This window comes from Spinacia oleracea, chromosome 1 (genome assembly GCF_020520425.1).
Source record: "Spinacia oleracea cultivar Varoflay chromosome 1, BTI_SOV_V1, whole genome shotgun sequence".
Classification (NCBI taxonomy): domain Eukaryota; kingdom Viridiplantae; phylum Streptophyta; class Magnoliopsida; order Caryophyllales; family Amaranthaceae; genus Spinacia; species Spinacia oleracea.
The window spans coordinates 2,972,476-2,979,843 of record NC_079487.1 but is presented as its reverse complement, the minus strand read 5'-3'; the positions used below and the strand labels follow the sequence as shown (position 1 = coordinate 2,979,843).

The following is a 7,368-nucleotide window of genomic DNA, read 5'->3' as shown; positions in this document are numbered from 1 at the left end:
CTTTATTGTAAGTTGAAAAATGTTTTATAAAGGCAAGGAATTATTAGGGTGTTACAAAATAACATACTCCCACAAAAATCAGGCGTGATTTTCGATTGAATCAACAACATTGCAATAAACCCACAATTTTTGTTGGCGTGTTTCCGACATGGTTTGGAATAAAAACTAGCTTAGGACATGTACAACGCACATATGAGATTAAATTTGTTTACAGAGTATAATTAATTACTCGTAAATAATAATTTATAAACAAAAAAGATTTGTAATGAAATAAAATTTATTTATATTCGTTATGTGTGTTTGAGAAAAAATATAAGGTACAAATTAAAAATAGAGATGTAGTAAAATTTGGAATTTGTGTAAAACATAATTAATTTGATCTAATTTACGTAGTTCGATCTTGACCATTACCCTACTTTTTTCTTTATGCTTAAATTTGTATTCGATTTTATTTACTTTTATCAAATTTAGTTAAGTTCTATCAAATTAGATTAATTTGATCTAGTTTGACCAAATTACCTTTACTTGTTCCTTAATCCATTTGGATTAAAATTTATTTTCTTTGATACGATGCGAGTATGTTTTGTCTAATTGGCTTAATTTAAGCTAATCTGACCAAGTTACCCTTATTCTTTATACTTTCATTTGGATTCTAAGTGATTTACTCAAAATCAATTTTGTATAGTATGATCTTATTTTTGCATGGAATGTTCAATGTAGGTATTTATCGATGGAGAATGAGATATTTAATGTTGATATTCCAGACAATCATGAAGGCGGAATAAATTTAAGTAGGAGATATGAAAATTGTGTTAACCAAGTAAGAAAAGAGTGTGGGAGTATGTTATTGTGTTAAGGCGAAATCATATTTTTTTTTAAAAACTCTTTAGCTATATGTAGAGTCTAGGTGTTAGTCTTCATTATTCGTTTTCAGTTTCATCTCGATTCTCATACCCCCGTCTTACTTTCCTCCCCCTCATACCGTGATATACACACTCCCTCTTCCCGAAGAGATGGCATAGTTCTGTGTACGACGGCAAATCATCAAATTTCTTTTCTCCATGACATCTTACCACCTTCTTTATTGTCGTCTTCAATCTCCTTATGTCCTACAACGACGACCAAACTATGGAGGTTAGGGTTTGTTTTTAAAACGCAGAATAAATGATTTTTTCTTTATATTTAATTTATTTGTTTAATCTAAAATCCCATAATTCATCTAATTGTGAATTTTTTCAATTGGCTTTCGATCTCGTTGATGTTAATTTTGCTCAAAAAGTTGTTGTAGACACCTAATTTTTTTCTCCCCTTAGGGTCGATGACGATCCTAATCGACCTAGCTTCACATTGGGGCAACTCCAAGCGTAAGCTACAATTGCAAAATACAACGAACTTGTTACAATTCCAAAATCCAACTCCCAAGTCAGTCCCCATCCCGGAACTTTGTTCAAAATTCAATTCCAAACACAATCTCGGGAAGTGGATGCCACGATCAGTATCCGTGGCACGTTTCCACTGAAAATGACTTAAAGCACTTCAAATTCAGGCGTCAACCAACAAAACTGAGCATCTCGGGCGCCGACTTGCCAAAATCGAGCAAAAACCTGACAATTCAGCAAAACCCGAAAAACGACTCAAAAATGTCGCTTTCATGCACGAAATTCAAAATAGATTGTTTAAAATCCAAGCCATAAAGGACAAAAGGTACGCTCGTCCTTTAGGGCCTCAGACGCGTCTAAAGGACTTTTGCAGTTGTCCTGGTGACAGCAGGAATGGTGCCTGATGCCAAGCTAGCCTACCGCCCAACGCTGGTCCAACACTTGGCGGTGCCCTTGCGGGAAGTATTCGAACATTCCTATAAACACCCCCATTTTTCACATAAAATCGAGAAGGAGAAAATCAGCAGAAAGAGTGTCGAAACTCTGCTCAAATTCTTCCACAAAATACAACTTTTCCAAAATGAATATCTCTTCCAAAATCATTCACAAAATACAAAATCTATAATTTAGCAATTGGTTCCCAAGCTAGGAATTTACAACCTATAAGACTTGGGTAAATTCTAAGGCCCTAATCTTTCAATTTCAAGCTTCTACCTTTCTTATTTTAATCCTACAAAATTATCCTATGATATTCATTTGAGTTCCTACTCAAATGAACTAGGAAATGCAATAAAAGAGTAACTTTTAAGTTTCTCTCTTGAAATTCCCTTCAAATGATCTTCCATACTCTTATTTCAAGTTCAAGTTTCAATCTTTACAAGTTATTTTCGAAAATAATTATTACTCCGTAGTGAATGAGATTTCACTCTTGAAAATACTCTTTACAACAATCATCAACAAATTTTACAAACCCCTAGCTTTTGCAAATGTCCAAGGATGTTTGAAAAAATGCAAATCCTTTTTCAAACTAGTACTCATGAAGTTCAAGTTTTATGTTCAGTATTCAATGTTCAAGGTTGTTTAAATGAGAAGAACTTTAAATTAGAATACTTTCAAGTTTATTTGAGCATATCAAATATGATACTTTTCTAGAAAGAATCTTCTTATCTTTGAATATTTAGCCTCCTAATTTCAAGATTCAATATTCATGTTCAATATTTTCATTCAAGTCCAAAATCAATGATACTTTTTAATGAGCAACCTCATTTTAAAGTTAGATTCGTACAAATTAAGTGTCTACATCTGGGTTTTTTACAAACCCAAAGTCATTGAATGCTTTGTCAAAACGTATATTCCATCTCCTTGATGTTTGCTTCAATCCATAAATGGATTTCTTAAGCTTGCATAAATTTTTACAATTCTTTGGATCCTTAAAACCCCAGGTTGTGTCATAAACACAGTTTCTGTTAAAACGTCGTTTAATAAAGCAGTTTTGAAATCCATCTGTCATATTTCATAATCGTAATATGAACCAATTGCGAACATTATCCAATAGAACTTAGCATTACAATTGGTAAAATGAACCAATTGCTAACATTTCATAATCATAATCGTAAAATGTTTCATCATAATCCACATTCCACACCGTGAACTTGCCTATAATACCCCCTCTATTTGAGCCTATCTTAAAAACACTAATTAAATTTTACACTTAATAATTATTAAAAAGTTCGACAGCACTTCCTCTAAATATGGACAACCTAAAATTTTATTTAGGAAATTACGTCATATTTTCTTTAACCTGCTTCAAATACATCATTCCAACATACAAAATTTCGCAATACACCATCAGGGTTACTGCTACTTTTCACGTAGATACAAAAACTAAATACTATTCATATTACATAACTAAAGGAATTTAATTCACTTATACGCAAATAGTAAAGTCTTCCACAAAAGTGCATTTTAACTAGGTTCCCAACTTCACTTAGTTCGCAAAACTTAGATGGAATAAAGAAGTCCTCACTCCCACGTGCCCAACCTCAATCATCATTACCTGCATCTCCTTCTCACCATAATCAAATGGGTCGTCGCATGTTCAATCCCAAATGGGAGAACAACACAAACAACAAAAACAAGAAATACGCACGTCAGCAAAAGCTGAGTACCACAACTCTATCTTAATCCAGCATGAAGAAAACTCATGTACATACTTAAGAAGCATCAAAAGTAATATCCTAATTGTTAGGTTATGATACATATGACAAAACATAAATCATGCGGAAAAATCTTAATGCCAGGAAACATATTATTTACACATAATCATTTAGCATAATTTAGGAGCATACCCTTTGTAGAGTGCCCTCCCTAGCTGCGCCCTAACCGAACAAGAACAAGCCTTTAGGACTCCAAATGTCGTCCCTCCGTAGATAGTCCACAGTACGTCCGGATCCGCCTCAAGTTAGACCAACTAGAATCGCCCTTAAGGTTACTAGGAAATTCGGTTAAGTGTTTGCAAGTGTTTGGCTTATTTTTCTTTCAAAACTTACCCTTAGAATACTTCAATCCCATATGCATAAATTATGACCCTAGGCCTTTATTTATAGAGGTTTGGAAAGGGAATTGGAATCCTAGTAGGATACGATTTAATTAAACTTAGAATCCTACAAGGACTCTAATTAATTAAATAATCCTTTTAGGAATAGGAATTTAATCATACACCAAATCCTAATAGATTTAGGAATTGTGCATGGACACAAACACACACACGCACGGCAGCCACGAGGGCCGCCCATGCGTGTGTGCTTGGCCCACGCTACGCAGCCATGCCTTGGCGCGCTGGGCCTGCCTTGCGGTGGGCCTGGCGCTGCCATGGGCTGTGCGTGTTGGCGTGCGTCTTGCTTGCTGGGCGATGGCCCAGCTTCGTGCTGGGCCTTCGTCCGGCAGGCCTCGTCCGATACTAATTCGTACGATACGCTTCCGATTAAATTCCCGGTTCCGGAATTCATTTCCGATACGAACAATATTTAATATTTCCGATTCCGGAATTAATTTCCGTTTCGAACAAATATTTAATATTTCTGTTTCCGGAATTATTTTCCGATTCCGATAATATTTCCGATTCTGACAATATTTCCGTTTCCGGCAATATTTCCGATTCCGGCAATATTTCCATTTCCGATAATATTTTCCGATACGTACCATGTTTCCGTTTCCGGCAAAATCTACGACTTGGATAATATTTATATTTCCGATGCGATCCATATTTCCGTTTCCGGCAATATCATCGTTTCCGGAGTATTCACTTGCTTGTGACGATCTCAGCTCCCACTGAAACCAAGATCCGTCGATTCCGAATATCTATAGATAGAGTATTTAATGCCATTAAATACTTGATCCGTTTACGTACTATTTGTGTGACCCTACGGGTTCAGTCAAGAGTAAGCTGTGGATTAATATCATTAATTCCACTTGAACTGAAGCGGCCTCTAGCTAGGCATTCAGCTCACTTGATCTCACTGAATTATTAACTTGTTAATTAATACTGAACCGCATTTATTAGACTTATCATTGAATGCATACTTGGACCAAGGGCATTATTTCCTTCACTAATAACGAGTACTTATGAATTTCATAACATTGTTGTTTTCAGATAACTTTGAAATAGCAAAAGATAAAACAAATTGTGTTATTGTTAGCTATTGGAGTTCTTTACCAATCATCTCAATATCGTCCCTTTGTATTCCAAAATTTCCTTAATTCTCCATTCTAAGTAGATCCGAGAGTCCTTGACAATCTAAACAATAGATAAGACCCGGGAGACCCTGAAAGTGTATTTAATATGTACACGGGAGACCCTGAAAGTCTATTTAATATGTAGCCCCTGACATTACATTTAATAACCTCTAGTGTGCATACCCCCCAACTCTAGCTTTTATTATGACTCGGGAGTCCATGAACATTCACACTAGAGATACGGATGGTTACCATCTTGCCACATACTTCGATACTAAATTCCAAATTGCCACGTACGGAAAAAATCATTCAATTCATAATCCAACAATCACCTTAAACTCCTTTCTCCAATTATTTACAAGTTCCTTCTCATAGTTTTCATTATAAATTCTTATTATATTCTAAGAAACCCACGAGTTAGAACTTTAACTAACCACCCAATTATCTCACTTATTACTAATGTGAGATATAAAATTCATAACTTAATATTCATTTGTTTTATAAAGTAACTTAAGAATCTCAATCAACCAACATTTAAAACAATGATAAAACAAGAACAATTCTTAAACAAATAAATGGCAAAAGCAACGACAATGTTAGCAGCAACAATACAACAATTAAAATGGCAGAAACAACATCAATCATCCAACCTAATTAACCATCTTCAATCAATTTTATTTCAATTCTTGAATTAAGGAAAAAGAGATAAAGGAGGAGTGCGACACCTCGGGCTAGCAACAAATAGCAACACCATCAACGACAAGGTCGACAACAACAATAATCAGCAATTAAGACTCCAACAACGTTGCAGCACCACAAGCGAGAGGAGGAAACGTCGGTGGCGTGTGCACATGCAGATTCAAGTGGGCGACAATGGTGGCTCTGGTTCCGAGATTAGGTGGCGATGGAACACAGTCGTAGGTCGCCGGCGGAGAAGGATCAACAGCGCAATCAGCGCAGAGGAGAGAGAAAATTCGATTGGATGTGTTAGGTTTCGGGTTTTTCTATTTAAAAAAATTATCGACGGGGTTTTGTGATTGAATAGAAGACCACTAATGGTGTTTCATGGTGATGAGATGAGCATCAATTTGGTGTTTTTTTAAGGCTGTGATCAGCGAATCATGCAGGATTTTATAAATTGGGAATTGTAAACTTAGCATATTTGGTATCTTTAAAGTCAAATTTGGTTAGCTAGACATACCACAATGATGGGGTTAATTTCTTTGGAGGTTGACAACAAACTAATTTGATGGCATCACCTTCAATTGACACGAAGAGGGGGTTAGGGTTATAAAGAGGATGAGTATCGCTCATAAGGATTTGTTTTTTTAAAGTTTATAAAGTTGGGTAAAAATAAAATTACTTAATACATCTTCATATTCCCCTTTAATAAATCATGTTTAGAATATGAGTTATAAAATAAATCACTATTATAATGTTCATAATTTATGTTTTGAAATCTAGTAAACCAAATTTGATAATTAACGTTAAATTTCATTTTAAAATAACAATATTTTAATCTTTAGCTAAACCGGTTTCATAAGAAATTTGTTATATAATTTGACAAATATTTTAGGACTCGTTTAGCAAAAAAAATACTATTAAATTTAAGTTCACTAATCAAATTAATACTATTCGAAAACCATACCCTCAATCATTTCAAAAGCTATTGTCAAAACACGTATAAGTTAACAAATATACTTCATACAAACTTTAGAGCTGCATAGAAATCTGGGCTATTACATTATACCACCCTTAAAACAATGTTTGTCCTCGAACTTTAAAATAGTCGTATATTTTAACTTTGAATTCCAAGGATTTTATTAAAGAAAAAATAGTCAAAGGAAATAAATTTTAAAGCTTCGGTTCAAAATAATCTAAAACATACCAAAGATTTGGCTTTGATATGTTTCATAATAAATTGAAATTTTAAAACATGATTATTAATAAAATTTTGAGGTACTAAATCATACCAATACTCTCTTTACAATAAAGTTTGTTCTCATAACTTTAGAAACAATAAATCATAACATAAAGTGAGAATGTAACCTATACTTTAGAGTTCACCAAATCACATAACTCGATCGATAAGCTACCATGGACAAGGATAAAACTGCTGTTCAAGTAATTTCATCACGTTCCTTAACAACTAGCTGGTTCTCGATCACCACCTAAAATATTACCCAATTAAGCTAATGCTTTCAATCAAGTATAATAACATCAAAGCACAACACGAATGTCAATTTAAATGAAA

General features: G+C 34.3%; 1 long non-coding RNA gene across 2 annotated transcripts; it reads right to left on the bottom strand.

Annotated features, from left to right (window-relative positions):
• Positions 1-2,953: 2,953 nt before the first annotated feature.
• Positions 2,954-6,407, bottom strand: LOC130465694 (uncharacterized). 2 transcript variants are annotated; one of them, XR_008925712.1, is made up of 2 exons: positions 3,728-6,407; positions 2,954-3,444 (listed from the first exon to the last, which is right to left on the bottom strand). It is a non-coding gene; the product is annotated as an uncharacterized lncRNA (long non-coding RNA). The 2 variants fall into 2 exon arrangements; XR_008925711.1 differs by having other exon boundaries at positions 5,840-6,407.
• Between the last annotated feature and the right edge of the window lie 961 nt (positions 6,408-7,368).